Source organism: Equus przewalskii, chromosome 9 (genome assembly GCF_037783145.1).
Source record: "Equus przewalskii isolate Varuska chromosome 9, EquPr2, whole genome shotgun sequence".
Classification (NCBI taxonomy): Eukaryota; Metazoa; Chordata; class Mammalia; order Perissodactyla; family Equidae; genus Equus; species Equus przewalskii.
The window spans coordinates 36,795,184-36,809,508 of NC_091839.1; the positions used below are offsets into that span (position 1 = coordinate 36,795,184).

The 14,325-nt window shown below is 38.2% G+C and overlaps 1 protein-coding gene across 2 annotated transcripts in view; it reads right to left on the bottom strand.

Annotated features, from left to right (window-relative positions):
- Positions 1-14,325, bottom strand: part of ME1 (malic enzyme 1) — a 252,153-nt gene that overhangs the window by 172,018 nt on the left and 65,810 nt on the right. The window lies entirely within an intron of this gene.

Consider the following 14,325-nt stretch of genomic DNA (forward strand, 5'->3'; position numbering starts at 1 on the left):
CTCTGAATTGTCTAGAATCAGTTGTTTTATTAGAGAACATTTTATTGGCATCACAGAGTTCTTTAAAAACATTCCTTGCATTTAAATAACACTTTTTACTGTGAATTCTATAATCCATAAATAATTAACTCTCCAACATCTGAGAAGAAGGTGTACTTTACAAAAGTCACTCTCTCGAATTAACTGAGGCACATTACAATTAGAGTGCTTTATGTGAGACAAAAACAGTTTAGCAACAGGCCTGGGAACCAAACAAGACGCCGAAGAAGAAACAAAAATGGTAATACCACAGAACCTTATTATAATGTACTTCTTATTACATAAATTTAGATATATTCCCTGTTATTCCTGTTTCTGTAATATGATACCTACAGATAGGACAGCTGTTGTAAATATAGGGAGTAACCTGGAAAGAGTGTGTGGGCTCTTCGCCCAAGCCGCCGTTACAGAGGGATTACAATATCCTCCGGTGCTGGTAAAGTTCACATTTCTCTGCCATGTTTACTGCTCTTATGAACGGAGCCCCAGTCAGCTGGGGGAGCCATTTTCTATAGTCATATGCAATTCCAGGAGTACTGGGAAGAACCTATGTTTCCACATAAATGGTAGCCAAAACATTAAGTTTTTCAGTCCTTTTTAATCATTTGTAAACTTAGGTTTTATTGGGAAAAAAAGCATGTTAAAAAAACACATAGAAAAAAACTCTTTTGCTTTAATTTTCCTTGTAAGAAAGCACAGTTGTGCAGTCACTCTGCACACAATTGGTAAAATTAAGAATGAGGGGGCCAGCCCCGTGGCCAAGTGGTTAAGTTCTCGTGCACCACTGCGGCGGCCCAGGGTTTCCCCGGTTTGGATCCTGGGCGCGGACATGGCACCACTCATCATGCCATGCTGAGGCGGCGTCCCACGTGCCACAACTAGAAGGACCCACAACTAAAAATATATAGCTATGTACCAGGGGGCTTTGGGGAGAAAAAGGAAAAATAAAATCTTAAAAAAAAAAAGAATGAGTGTGATTCACAAACTAAAGGACTAAAACCTGTAGATTTCTGTTACGTAGGTGAGAATACTGTCAGTCAAAATCAAGTTTTTCTTGCCCAAGCAAGTTTAGTCACAATAAGCTCTAATCATTTTAAAATATAATTGTAGTACTCTGATCTAATGTCATTGAGATTTCAACTACAGAAAATGCAGGAAATACCTAATAGCACATACACCATTTCAAATGTTTTACTGTCATGAGAAAAAAGAAAGTCTAATAGAAAAAAGATGTAGCTATATTATAGTTTGTGATGTTATGTAAATGATCCTGTATTTCTTAACACAGAAAGCACATTACTGCTATGTAAAATAAGTTCCAATTTTTTTTTAGTTGAAAATCTAAACATGCCTGGTTCTCATGTGTTTCTGTATGAGGGGAAGACCTTTGACCTTTTGGGGTTCTAATTTGAGAACTTCAAACACGAGGAGAAAGTCTCCCAGGGTGGCCGACCTAAGAGTTCAGAAGCAAATGTAAACAGCTGAATCCTTGGGATGGCCAGCCCCTAGGGCAAGAGAGAGTTGACGTTTTACCTGCATGCTACAGTGAGGACACAACTTGAATGAGTGCCACTGGAGATGAGGCAAAACTTTACCTCTACCCATCTTAGGTTTTCAGCTGGGACTCTAACAAGAGGGCAGATTAACAAAAGTGGAACAGTTTATTAACACATGCAGCGTGCATCACGCAGGAGAAACCTAAAATGAAGAGTGACTGAAGGCAGCAGCTTAGAACTGTGATCTGTATAGCATCTTCAGCAAAGAGCAGTAGATTTGTGGAGAAACGACAGGACGAAGAAAAGCTGTTTTAGGCTTTCAAAGGCAGCAAACTGGGGAGGTAAATATATGGGAAGAAACTAATGGAGTAAGGTTTGTTTGTAGATTCCTCTGGTCCTCAAAGCTGCATATTTTGGGGTGACATCTCCTGCTTTCCTTCATTAGAGCTTACACCTGGCTCTAAGGATTCCCTGCTACAGGTTATTGGCATTTGAATATTGTATTAATAGATATAACGGGTACATGAGTCATCTCATTAGAATGTTTTAAAGAGAGGTACCCTTATTTGTTCTATTCTTTAGTTTGTGCAAAAGCCCCATCCTCTAAGGGACTCCACAAAAGGTCTAGAGCTCTACCGAGCACAATTTTTTTTTTTAAGGAAGCACTATTACTCTTTATTACCACTTAAAAGCATTATCCTTATTATTAGGAATAATATAATACCACCTCATTCTTATTATGTATTACAATCATTACACATATATGAATACATATATAAGAATACAGATACTGCATGGTGACCAATTTTGGAATTAATCCATAGACTAAGTCACAGCATGCATAAATCATTTATATCTTAACTGCTTATTTATACTTGAATGAGTTTTCATTGAGCATACTAATAATTTTTAAATGATGTAATAAAAAATCTGGTTGTGGTATTTTATTTTGCTGAATTACATTTGGGAAAAAGAAACTAGCTGTTTCACCTATTTTAACACTAGTACATTCTGGATCATGTGATACAATGCTTGTAAAGAAACTTAAAAGATGATAAATTTCCCAGGAGGAGACATTATTTAGTCTGTCTCATTGGTGTGTACTTGCAAAACTTTTTTTGTTTTTTAAAGATTTTATTTTTTTCCTTTTTCTCCCCAAAGCCCCCTGGTACATAGTTGTATATTCTTCGTTGTGGGTCCTTCTAGTTGTGGCACGTGGGACACTGCCTCAGCATGGTTTGATGAGCAGTGCCATGTCCGCGCCCAGGATTCGAACCAACAAAACACTGGGCCGCCTGCAGCGGAGCATGCGAACTTAACCACTTGGCCTTGGGGCCAGCCCCACAAAATGTTTTAACACTGCAAATGTTAGAAGTTTCGACATTGGGCACCAGAAGAGGTTTATACTCCACTACAGTGATGCTGGTGTACTTCTACACCAGGCTTCTGAGTGATGTCAATCAACTGGAGGTAGTAGTTTATCATTTATCAGTTCCTGGTGACGTGAACTGTGCATCATGCCTTCATAGGTTTTGAAGGTTACATTGGCTGGATTTACCAATGTTTTTAGCTTTTCAACAGTGAGAGAACCAACCATTCGGGGAACTAAAGGGTCGCAATCTCCATGGCACTGGAGAATAGAAACATCTCTATTAACGCCACTGATAGGACCCTGGGGAACCCATCTCCGTGGAAGCCCGCAGCTGAGTGCAGTGATGCCTGCCGGTTTCTGCTGTGTGGTAAGAGCAGTGTATAGAGATAGTGCTCCTCCCTGAGAAAAATCCTCCCAGCTAATTCTGTTTGAAGAAATACCTTTCTTCACTCCTGCTTTATCAGAGCTTTAACGTTTTCTGCCCTCTGTTTAATTCCAGGTTCATCCTCCTGTAAATCTGGTAAGTACACAATAATACCAAACCAAGAAGGCATAGCCATGTTACATTTAATGTAACAGCCATAACTGGCACATGTGGTAGGTATATTTGATATGTGACTTTCTGATACCGACAAAGACTTCTGCCCACCCACGCCCTGTTATCTCCCAATCTACGAAGGAAAGCACCACAGTGGTGGCCCTTTGGGTGGCAGCCTCAATGGCAGGTAGTGTGGCAAACATCTTGTTGATGTGTCCAAAGCACAAAGGAGAGTGGCGCCTGCCACAGCCCCTCTAAAGAGCATAATTTAAAAATCAAGGATCTAGACTAACTAGTGGTTTTCAGTCTTTATCCCATATTAAAATAACCTGAGAGAACTTTAAAAAAACAGTCTTGACTGGGCCAAGAGTTGATCACTTAATTAGTCTGGGTTATAGCTTTAGCACCAAGATTTTTTGCCCCAAGATCTCCAGCTGATTCTAATTTCAACCAAGGTTGAGAACCACTTGTCTAGACTAAGGTTATGAAATTTTTGCTTGCATCGGAATCAGCGGGAGGGCTTGTTAAAGCAGGGCCCCACCGCAGAGCCTCTGATTCAGTAAGTCTGAAGAGGAGCTCAATAATTTGCATTTCTAACAAGTTTCCAGAAGATGCTGATGCTGATGGTCAAGTGACCACACTTTTGAGAACAACTGGTCCAGAGCAACACCATCCAACAGAAATATAATGTGAGCCACGTATATAATTTAAAGTTTTCCAGGTAGCTGCATTTTTTAAAAAAGTAAAACAGGTGAAATTTTATTTTAATAATATATTTTATTTAACCTAATATATCCAAAATATTATGTCAATATGTTATTAATATAAAAATTGTTAATGAGATGCTTTACTTTTTTTTGTAGTATTTGAAATCTAGTGTGTATTTTACACTTACAGCACATCTCAATTTAGGCACCAAATTTTTATCGGAAATACTTGTTCTGTACTTAAATTTTATAAAATTTATGGTTGAAATAGTAGATTCATAGACCCAAGTTGTTGCAAACATACTTAGAAGTTTTCCAATAACTAAATTCAGTATTTGTTTTATATTTAAATTAAAATTTCAAAAAATTTAAAATCAAGTGCCTTATTTGCACTGGCCACGTTTCAAGCACTCAATAGCTACATGTGGCCAGTGGCTTTTGAATTAGAGAGCACAAATCTAATCCAATGCATTTGAGTCCTTCATTAAATGTTTTAAGTGATTGAAGAAGGTCAAATATACATATGTATATTTCTGTGATAGTCGCATAGGGGTTACAGTACTTTCAGAGTAACTCAAGTTATATACGTAAATCAGGCACACTACTATATATACTTTGTTTGAACTTTTAAAAAGAAAACGCTATCCATCACCATGGCTAGAAGAAACTAAAGTGTCCTAAGAATATGATTTTTACTTAGAATTTCAGCAATTGGATGTGGCATTAGAAAGCAGAATTAAGTGACTTGGCAAGTGTTAAGTATTAATCCTGTAGGATTAAGCAATGTACTAGATTCTTCTATTTGTATTTTTTTCACTCTCATAACAAAGTAAACATTGCAAAGTAAAAAATTGCTTGTGTTTGTTTAAATTTCATGTTTTTAAATTTGGAGATGAAGGTGCTTGAAAATACAATTGAATCCATGGGAGTCTTTTTGGTTTGTTAGTTTTGTTTTCCCCAGATATCACCACAGTATAGCTTCCATAATACATCATTTCTATATCTAGGTCAACGATGTACGTCTTGCATGCTCAAGCTCCCCGCTCTCTTTGTCCCTTGTCCCTGCACAAGTCCAAACCTCCTCCCTAGACTGAGGAGTGGTAGAGCTATTCAGATTCTACAAGAAGCAAGGAAATTCTGTTAGCAGAAATTTGGAAAAGCTTATAGGGTTTTCCAGTTACCTCTTTAATGTAACATATTTCCCCAAAATTTAGTGGCTTAAAACAATAATAGCCATTTCATTATCTCTCATGGTTTCTGTGTGTTCAGAATTTGGGAAGGGCTTAGCTGTTAGTGCTCGCTCAGCATCTCTCCTGTGGTTGCAGTTAAACAATGACTGGGCCTGGACAAAGGGGCAGCTAGAGCAACCTGGGGCAGTCCAGCCATTTATATCTTTCTCTCTCTCTCTATTCATATACTCTCAGGCTCTCTCCATGTGGTCTCTCACTGGGGGCTAGTTTGAGTTCCTCACAGCATGGCAGCCTCACGGCAAACTGCTCACCTGGAGCCTGAAGGCTTCCAGAACAAGTATTCCAGGGAACAGGGTAGAAAGTGCTTTCCCTTTTGATTACCTAGCCTTGGAAGTTGCAACTGTTTCTTTTTTTTTTTTAATTATTTTATTGAGGTCATATTGGTTTATAACATTGTGTAAATTTCAGGTGTACATTATTATATTTCAGTTTCTTTATAGACTGCATCATGTTCACCACCAATAGTCTAGTTTTTAACCGTCACCATATATATGTGCCCCTTTACTCCTTTGCACTCCCCCCGACTCCCTTCCCCTCCAGTAACCACTAATCTGTTCTCTTTATCCGTGTGTTTGTTTATCTTCCACATATGGGTGAAATCACACCATGTTTGTCTTTCTCTGTCTGGCTAATTTCACTTAACATAATTCCCTCAAGGTCCATCCATGCTGTCGCAAATGGCACGGTTTTGTTTTGTTTGTTCCCGTACTCTCTTGATCCAGTCACAAAGCCTGTCTCAATGGAAGGAGTGCCAAACTCACATTGTAAGAAGCGCTTGTGTGATGGGAGACATGTCGCAGCCATTTGGAGAACGCGATCTACCACATAGGAGTGTGAAGAGATCTATCCAACTGTTTGTTCCCAACACTTTTTTTTACATCACTAGTTCATGTGAACTATGCAGTGGGGTGCACTTGACATAGACAGTTAATGACACCAATATAAACTGTGCATAAATAAACAAATTGTGAAAAGCTTATTCCAGAAAAGCAATTTAGAGGACATATCACAATTCAGTTTAGATTCAGGCCCCAACCCTTTCTACATCAGTGTCTCAGATTTTGGAGTCACTGATGATGATTCTGAATTCAAAGAGATTTCAAGTGCTTTCTCAATTGTTTTCAATATGGTTTAATGCAGTATATTTTCTTCTTATACTTTGAAAAGCAGCAATTCATAGAAAAATATATGTTAGCGCTCAGCCAGAATATTAAATTAGCCATAATACACCATTCTACAATATCTTAACTATCTTAAATAGTTAGATTACTAAATTAGGCTAGTTTCATAACAAGGAGCACTGAAATAATTATATATTAGAAACTAAAGGCATTTGGGTCTACTGGAACCATGTAATAATTCAGCTATAGTTAGAATACCGTATTAAAAGTAATAGTGGACACTGAATACTGAATGGATGAGAATGTTTTTAATTTGGAAAAATATGCTCCAAAACTGTTGATGGTTTATTTCACTTTTCAGTTCTGTAATGTTTGAAGTTCGTATAAAATTTGTATATTTTGTATAAGATATAACTTTTGTATTTAGGAAAAAACCCAAATGTTTGGAACATATGCAAGGAGTGTGTCTAATTAAAACAATATACTGTAAAATAGGAATCTCAATGTTTTTTCTTTTGTTCCAAAAGATAACGTGAGATGAGGATTTGGCATTATACCTCATTACTGTCCTGTAGTGTGGATCGCTTACAGTCTCTCACTGCTTGCCAGTAGGAACTGAAGCCAACCATGTAAGGTAACTCCGAGACACGCAGGATAAGTTTCATAATTCCCTAGTCTGCCAAACACCTGTGAAGATCCACCCCACAATTTTTACTTTGCAAAAGCTGGCCTAAAAACAAAACAAAAAAAAGACCTAAAGATGAAAAATTAAAGTTAAAAAATTTTGAAGAAATTTAACCCATTTTCATAACAATATATGTTGAATTTACCGTTTAACCCAGACTCATCTGAAGAACAGATTATTATATAATTTAGCTACTAATAATTGCTTTTCAAATATAACATGATGTTAATAGTAATTTTCCAAAAGGCAATATTATGTGGCTTTTTATTTCTCAATATCTGCTACATATTTGGAAAAAAACTCATGTTACAATTAGAGAAAATACACATTAAATATGACTTATTTTCAAGTAGTTTTTCAATCACAAAAAATAATGATTCAAAAAACTACTTAAATTTCTTCTTGGAATGAATAGCTAAGTTATTACTGTAAAATTGCCATTCATTTCTGACACTCAAAGTGTCTTCAAACCTCACGTGGATATTATTTGAAAAATGAATTTAAAAAATCACACACACTAGAGTTAGTATTATTAAGTTGCTTTATTTAATTTGAATTTTAAGAGACAGAATATTTGTTTTTGGAGATCAACTCAAAATGCATCGACCTTATTAACTTGGAGCTCATGGGCTGTATCTAGTGGTTAACACCCAGGGACCTGCCAGAAATACAACTAAGCCAGCGTTGGGCACCAACTGTCAATCTATAATGTCACCAGAGACGGCATTCCAAATCTGGTTCTAAGCTGAAGCTCCTAAGGCAGTGGCAGAGCTCCAGACCCTCCGGTTTATGGGAGAGGGAGAACATGTGTATGAAAGGACGTACTCAGGAGAGTTGTACAAGAGACTCATTCACGACGGACGAAGAGACCTGGCGAAAAGCACGTAGGCCAGAGTGAAATTTGGAGCACTGAAATTTTGCCGTAGTAGAAACAGCAAGACCAAACTATTTTCCTAAATACATGGTCCAATTTCTGAAGGGAAACTGGGAAGCTTTGAGCACGAGAAAAAAAATTGTATAGATTTGGTAGGAAATTTAAGTCACTTCAGGGTTTTAAAAACAACTGGGCTCTGGGTACCTGTTTTCTACACAAATTCATTTAATCATTCAACATTTCCAAATTAGAGTAGAATTTATATCAACACAGGAAGCTTACACATAATAGTTTATTTCCAGGCTGTTCATATGCAGATTTTGGATAGGTATTCTTTGCTAGAACTATGCAAAAAAGTTGGAAGAAGTAGCCAGTCACTTGCCCTGGCTCCTACCCTCAGCTCCCACCCCCACAGCCTGTTTATCATCTGTGGCTAATGGAGCTCAAAAGGCCGATTCTCCAAGCACTTTCCTCACCTTACACTGTGGAGGCTGCTCTGTCGTGCAGTTAAATCGGGCTTTGGAGAGACCTGAAATGATTATGCCCCCACCATGGCCTTACTGTGGTGGAGAATAGGGTAAGGCAGGAATTAAATTTTTTCAGGTGAGCCAGAACTATACAGAGACAATGAATAATCGCCCACACTCTCTCTCTCCAGCCCTTACCTTTCCTTTCTCCATATTTACTAAGCCTCTCGAGGCAATGGAAGAAACAAGGAGCAAGAAATGAAAAGACCACACTGAGCAGAAAAGGAAAGAAACTTCCAGAGCCAGGCAAAGTTAGAGCAAAACTATAAAAGTCACTCTGTTAAAAGGAGTATATCAAAATGCTCTCAAGCTCTTGGAATTAAGTTCAGACACAGCTCTAGGTTTGTCAGAAAATAAATGCTTGAAAGTTTTACAGGTCAAGTCCCAGAGACTTTAATTCATACTTTGACTTGTTTGCCCTGTCTACAGAGAAACCAATATATAATTGTAGAAAACATATTATTTAATAAAAATATTAAATCACCTGGACTTTGTTACATATAGTTTTTCTTGCAATTCTTCTGATAATATCTGTTGGAGAGACACTAAGTCTATCTCATGAGGCTAAAATAGTTTTTTAAAATCACAATATCTGGGGCCAGCCCCGTGGCCAAGTGCTTAAGTTGGCACGCTCCACTTCAGTGGCCTGGGGTTCGCTGGTTCCGATCCAGGGTGCAGACATGGCACCGCTCATCAATCCATGCTGAGGCAGCGTTCCACATAGCACAGCCAGAAGGACCTAAAACTGGAATATACAACTATGTACTGGGGGGCTTTGGGGAGAAGAAGATGGGGGGAAAGAAAGATTGGGAACAGTTGTTAGCTCAGGTTCCAATCTTTAAAAAAAAAGAGAAAAAGAATTGCTTTCATTTAAAAAAAAAAAAAGAGGGAAAGAAATCCCAATATCTTCCTCTAATCTGTCTATTTTCTTCATAAGTAGATCTGCACATAGAAAAAGTGAAAGAGCATAAGAACAAACTCATGTAAATTTGCAGCCTTGTAGCAGTTGCTGAACTCCTAAAGACCAGCAGAGAGAGGGGCACGCTATTTTAATTCTCTTGTACCTAAAGATCCCACTTTTTTCATACGCCCTCCACCCACCCCGGGTCCCCACACCTCAAGTAAGATAATGTATTACAATTTTTCCAGAATTAGCATTTCTTCCCTCAGCAATACAGTTTACTTGCATTTAAGTTCCTTTTGTTTCCCAGTTCTACTTAGGACAATCTTTATCATCTATAATATCCTTACAGGAGGAAGAGCACTCAATAAACCCAGCCTAAAACTGAAATCTCACCAGAATCTCGCCTTTTAGAAATTTATAAATAAATATTCTACCAGACGCCAATTATTTCAAAAACCATCACTAACTGCAGTGGATATAAATGTAAATTTATTTGATAAACATAATTGTTAGGTTTTTCTTTTCAGATATCTCCTTATTTCTACAGTCATTTAATGAAACTATCAGATCTATTAGTTTTAATAAGACATTGCTAATATTTATCCCTGTTCAACCTACTAACATTAAACAGAAGTGGAATACTGTAAGTAAAAACTTAGGTGAGTAAAAAAGCTTGTTGGAGAACCATAAAATGAGATAACTTCTTGAAAATGAGTCGACTGTAAGGATAGTTTTGCTGGAAGTATGTTACTCTTACTGGGAAACACTACTGATTTACTGACATCTACCCCAAAGGCCATTTTAGTAACATTTAAATTATGCCATCAGTGTGTTCCTGGTAGCAGATAAGACACTTCTTGATCTATTTGTTATTTACCAATGTGTAAGAAATTACCACAAAACTTACTGACCTCAAATGACAGCATTTTTATCTCACAGTTTTTGTGGCTCAGGAAGCCAGAGGTGGCTTAGCTGGGTCTCTCAGAGGCTGCAGTCAAGGTGATGGCCAGGCCAGCTTTCATCTCAAGGCTCCAAGGGGGGAAGAGTCAGATTCTCAGCTCCCCCAACATGGATGTTGGCAGGATTCACTTCCCGGTTGGCCTTGCTCGCTATGTGAGGCCCTCCACAGAGCAGAGCAACCACGGCAACTTGCTTCATCAGAACAAGCAAGAAGAGCCAGAGAGAGTACAACCAAAATGGAAGCCAGTCCTTTATAACCCAATTTCAGAGGTGGCGTCCCATCACTTTTGCCATACTCTGTTCTTTAAAAGCAAGTCACCAGGTTTAGTTCACACTCAAAGGGAGGAGGTTGCACAAAATATGTGAGTACCAGGAGGCAGGGGTCTTTGGGAGCCACTGGAGAGACTGTCTACCACGCCTGGTTTGGGAAATCCTTTATAACTCCATAGCTTTTTCCAACTGCAAACTTTTGGAATACCATTTCCAAAGTTCAGTGGGTTTTGTTTTAATAAAAGATGGTCTATTTTGTACTCTGAAATTTTTTTAAACGTTTTTTTGGAAATAATTTTTTATATACGTACTTTTAAAAATCATTGCCTGGTTTTCACTTTTTAGTGATATATCTGAACACGATATATCTAAAACACTTTTTTGGCTAAGCAAAACTAAAGGGAGTCAGAAGGAGGAAAAATCAAATAACATTTTTTCAAAATATGTTTCAGTATTGAGCTGGATGATATCATAGAATATAGCTTCTTTGACACATCTATCATTCAACAACTCCCATTTCACAAATAAATCAAGATAAAGGACAGGTGTAGATGGACATTAAAATTGTTTCCAGAAAAATAAACAATTCTACAAAAGAGTGTAGTCAATTCTTTCAAAATTTTCCCCTTCTCCACTAGGTCAACAATTCTCAATCAGGTATTTTTTGCATATTTATTGATGTCCAAATTTGACGTGTATGTGCATTTTTCTATAGAGGGAATTAATAGCATTCATGAGATTCTCAAAAGACCAAGAATCATTGCCCTAGGCAGTGAGAATTTAGGCACTGAATTCTCATATAAGGTCTCATGAATTTGCTTTATATAGCCAAAAAAAAAAAGTAAAGCAAAATTTATTGAATTTTCTTTTAAACTGCCCATTTCATCAATGTAACTAGCATTGAACTCCACATTCATTCAACAGATATTTATTGAGTAGCAAGTGGGTGCCAGCCACAGTTCTAGGCAATGGAAATACAAGTCCCATGCTCAAGGAGCTCACATTCCTGGAGGTAAGGGGGTGGCAGACAGTAAACACAGTAATGTATACAATATTGGGTGTGCTAGGTGTTGTGGAGAAAATAAGCAGGATATTCTTGCATTCTTTGAAGCCATAAAATGGGAATATATGGTTCACCTTAAATCAGCCCTTCTCGTCTTGCATAAAACCTTTTAACATCAATAAAGTCACTCAGTTCAATCCAGCAAATATTTATTAAGCACTTAGTATGGTCAGGACTCTCAGCTAGATGCTGGGGAGGCAGAGATGAGCATGCTCCTCTGTGGTGTTTATTGTTGGGGCCTGGAGGGTATTACTTCCTCTGGGAATCCCTCTGGGCTAGGTTAGGGGCTTTCCCCTCTGTGATCATACCCTATAACCTAGACACACTTTTATTACCTCCAAGTCGCATCCACATCCGTTTAAGCGCACCTGTTTCATACTTGGTTGTGAACTCCTGGAGAGCAAGACCTACCTGTCATTAATCTTTGAATCCCTAGTGCTTGGGGCTTGGTAGGAGTTCAGCAAATGTTTGATGACCAGCGCTTGAAGAGACAGGCTAAATGTGGAGGGAGTGCGCATGCCCCAGGACTTTCTCTGACTAACATCTTAAGCAGTAAAATGCAGAATGACATTTTTCTCTCTTAGGTTTCAGTCAAAATCAATGAATTGATATGAGATCTGATACGCTGTAAGAAATATCTTTATCAAGACCATATGCATTATTTCTGAGGAAAAATGGTTGGAAACACATTGCTGTGTTTTATCAACCAAAAATCATTCTTCATCTCAGGCCTCTCCCTCTTTCCTGACCTGAACCTGTGCAGCGCCTGCACCCATCGTGCACTCAGGGCACTCAGCGCTTGCCCTGAGACGAGCAAGTGCCCTGGGAGATGGAGAACAGAGGACCATGACCTTCAGGTGATGACCTCTGATTCTGCCTGCTTCACAAGCACGTTTTAGAAAAAAGACAGATTAAGTTTTAAGCTAAATTTTACCAAAAAAGAATCAGATTCAAATGTTAGGTCTCCAGGGAAATAAAGGATAGATAAAAATTCACACTGAACTGAACTCCTTAAGGTCAATGTGTTCTGTGTGTATATTGTATCAAAACAATTATATCATGTAACCATTTCTCTCTGAATAAGGGCTAATTCTCTGCCCACTCTCAGCAAAATGTTTTCTTATTCTAAATTTTTCTCAAAGGCAAATGCTTTCCCACACTCAGAAATGCATTCTTGGTCCTCTGAGCATTCGTTTTATGCCAAGTTTCCAAGTTTTAATTCTAAACCCTTTTGTTTAGTTTTTTAAGCATACACTATAGCAGAAAAAATATTATTCTTTTATGCTTGACTGGCTCAAATAGTTAATCATTATTTCTATGAATTCTTGAGAAAATACTTTTCCTTTTAAACTCAGAAGTAGAAGGAGAAATCCCACCAGACAATCTCATTTTTTGAGACTATAACAATTGGAAAGACATGGAATCAAAGGTCTGCATCCTTCCGGACCATGATGTTGCTACCACCATGATGTTGCTACCATAATATAGTAATATGTTACTATAGCCCAGGAAGAGTTGGATTCATTTATTTATTTTTCCTTCTTCTTCTCCCAAAATTCCCCCCAGTACATAGTTGTATATTCTTGTGCTAAGTGCCTCTGATTGTGCTGTGTGGGACGCCGCTTCTGCATGGCTCCATGAGTGGTGCCATGTCTGCGCCCAGGATCCGAACCAGCGAAACCCCAGGCCGCCACAGAGGATGGAGCGCACGAACTTAACCTCTTGGCCATGGGGCCAGCCCTGAGTTGATTTTAAAATAACAACCCTAATAATAAATTAGCAGCCCTGTATGGGCCTGGAAGAAAATCTCTAACAGAATGACACACGGCTCCATCATTGCCTCTATTCTTTAACACTCATCAGCTTTTTAGGTGAAAATATAGATGGCACAATTTTCTAAAAAGTAATGTGATATGTATTTTTTATAACTTTTTTCCTAATTATAAAAATATTTTGTGTTTAATACAGATAATTTAGAAAACAGTCTGACTTTTTTTTCTCATGGGCAAATTATATTTCTTTAATGATTTAACATGGCTCTGAAATATTTTTGGTTTTCCTGGATGCCCATTCCATAGGCCTAGCAACATATCAACTAAATTTATGAATGACATGGAAATTGAAAGACTAGCTAATATAGCAGAGGAGAGAATTAGGATTTGAAAACTCTCCACAGGCTGCAAGAATTAGGTTGAAACTAACAAGACCAACTGTAGCCAAACTAAATGTGAAGCTCTGGTACTGAACCATCTGTGCATGCAAAGGAAGGGGCAATGTGTCCCAGTAGGAGATGTTGTAGAAAACACCAGGTACTTCCAGTTGATGACAACTTGGTCAGAATTGAGCTACAGTCACTACAAAAAAAGATAACGCGGGGGCTGGCCCCTTGGCAGAGTGGTTAAGTTTGCGTGCTCTGCTGCAGGCGGCCCAGTGTTTCGTTGGTTCAAATCCTGGCTGCAGACATGGCACTGCTCATCAAACCACACTGAGGCGGCGTCCCACATGCCACAACTAGAAGG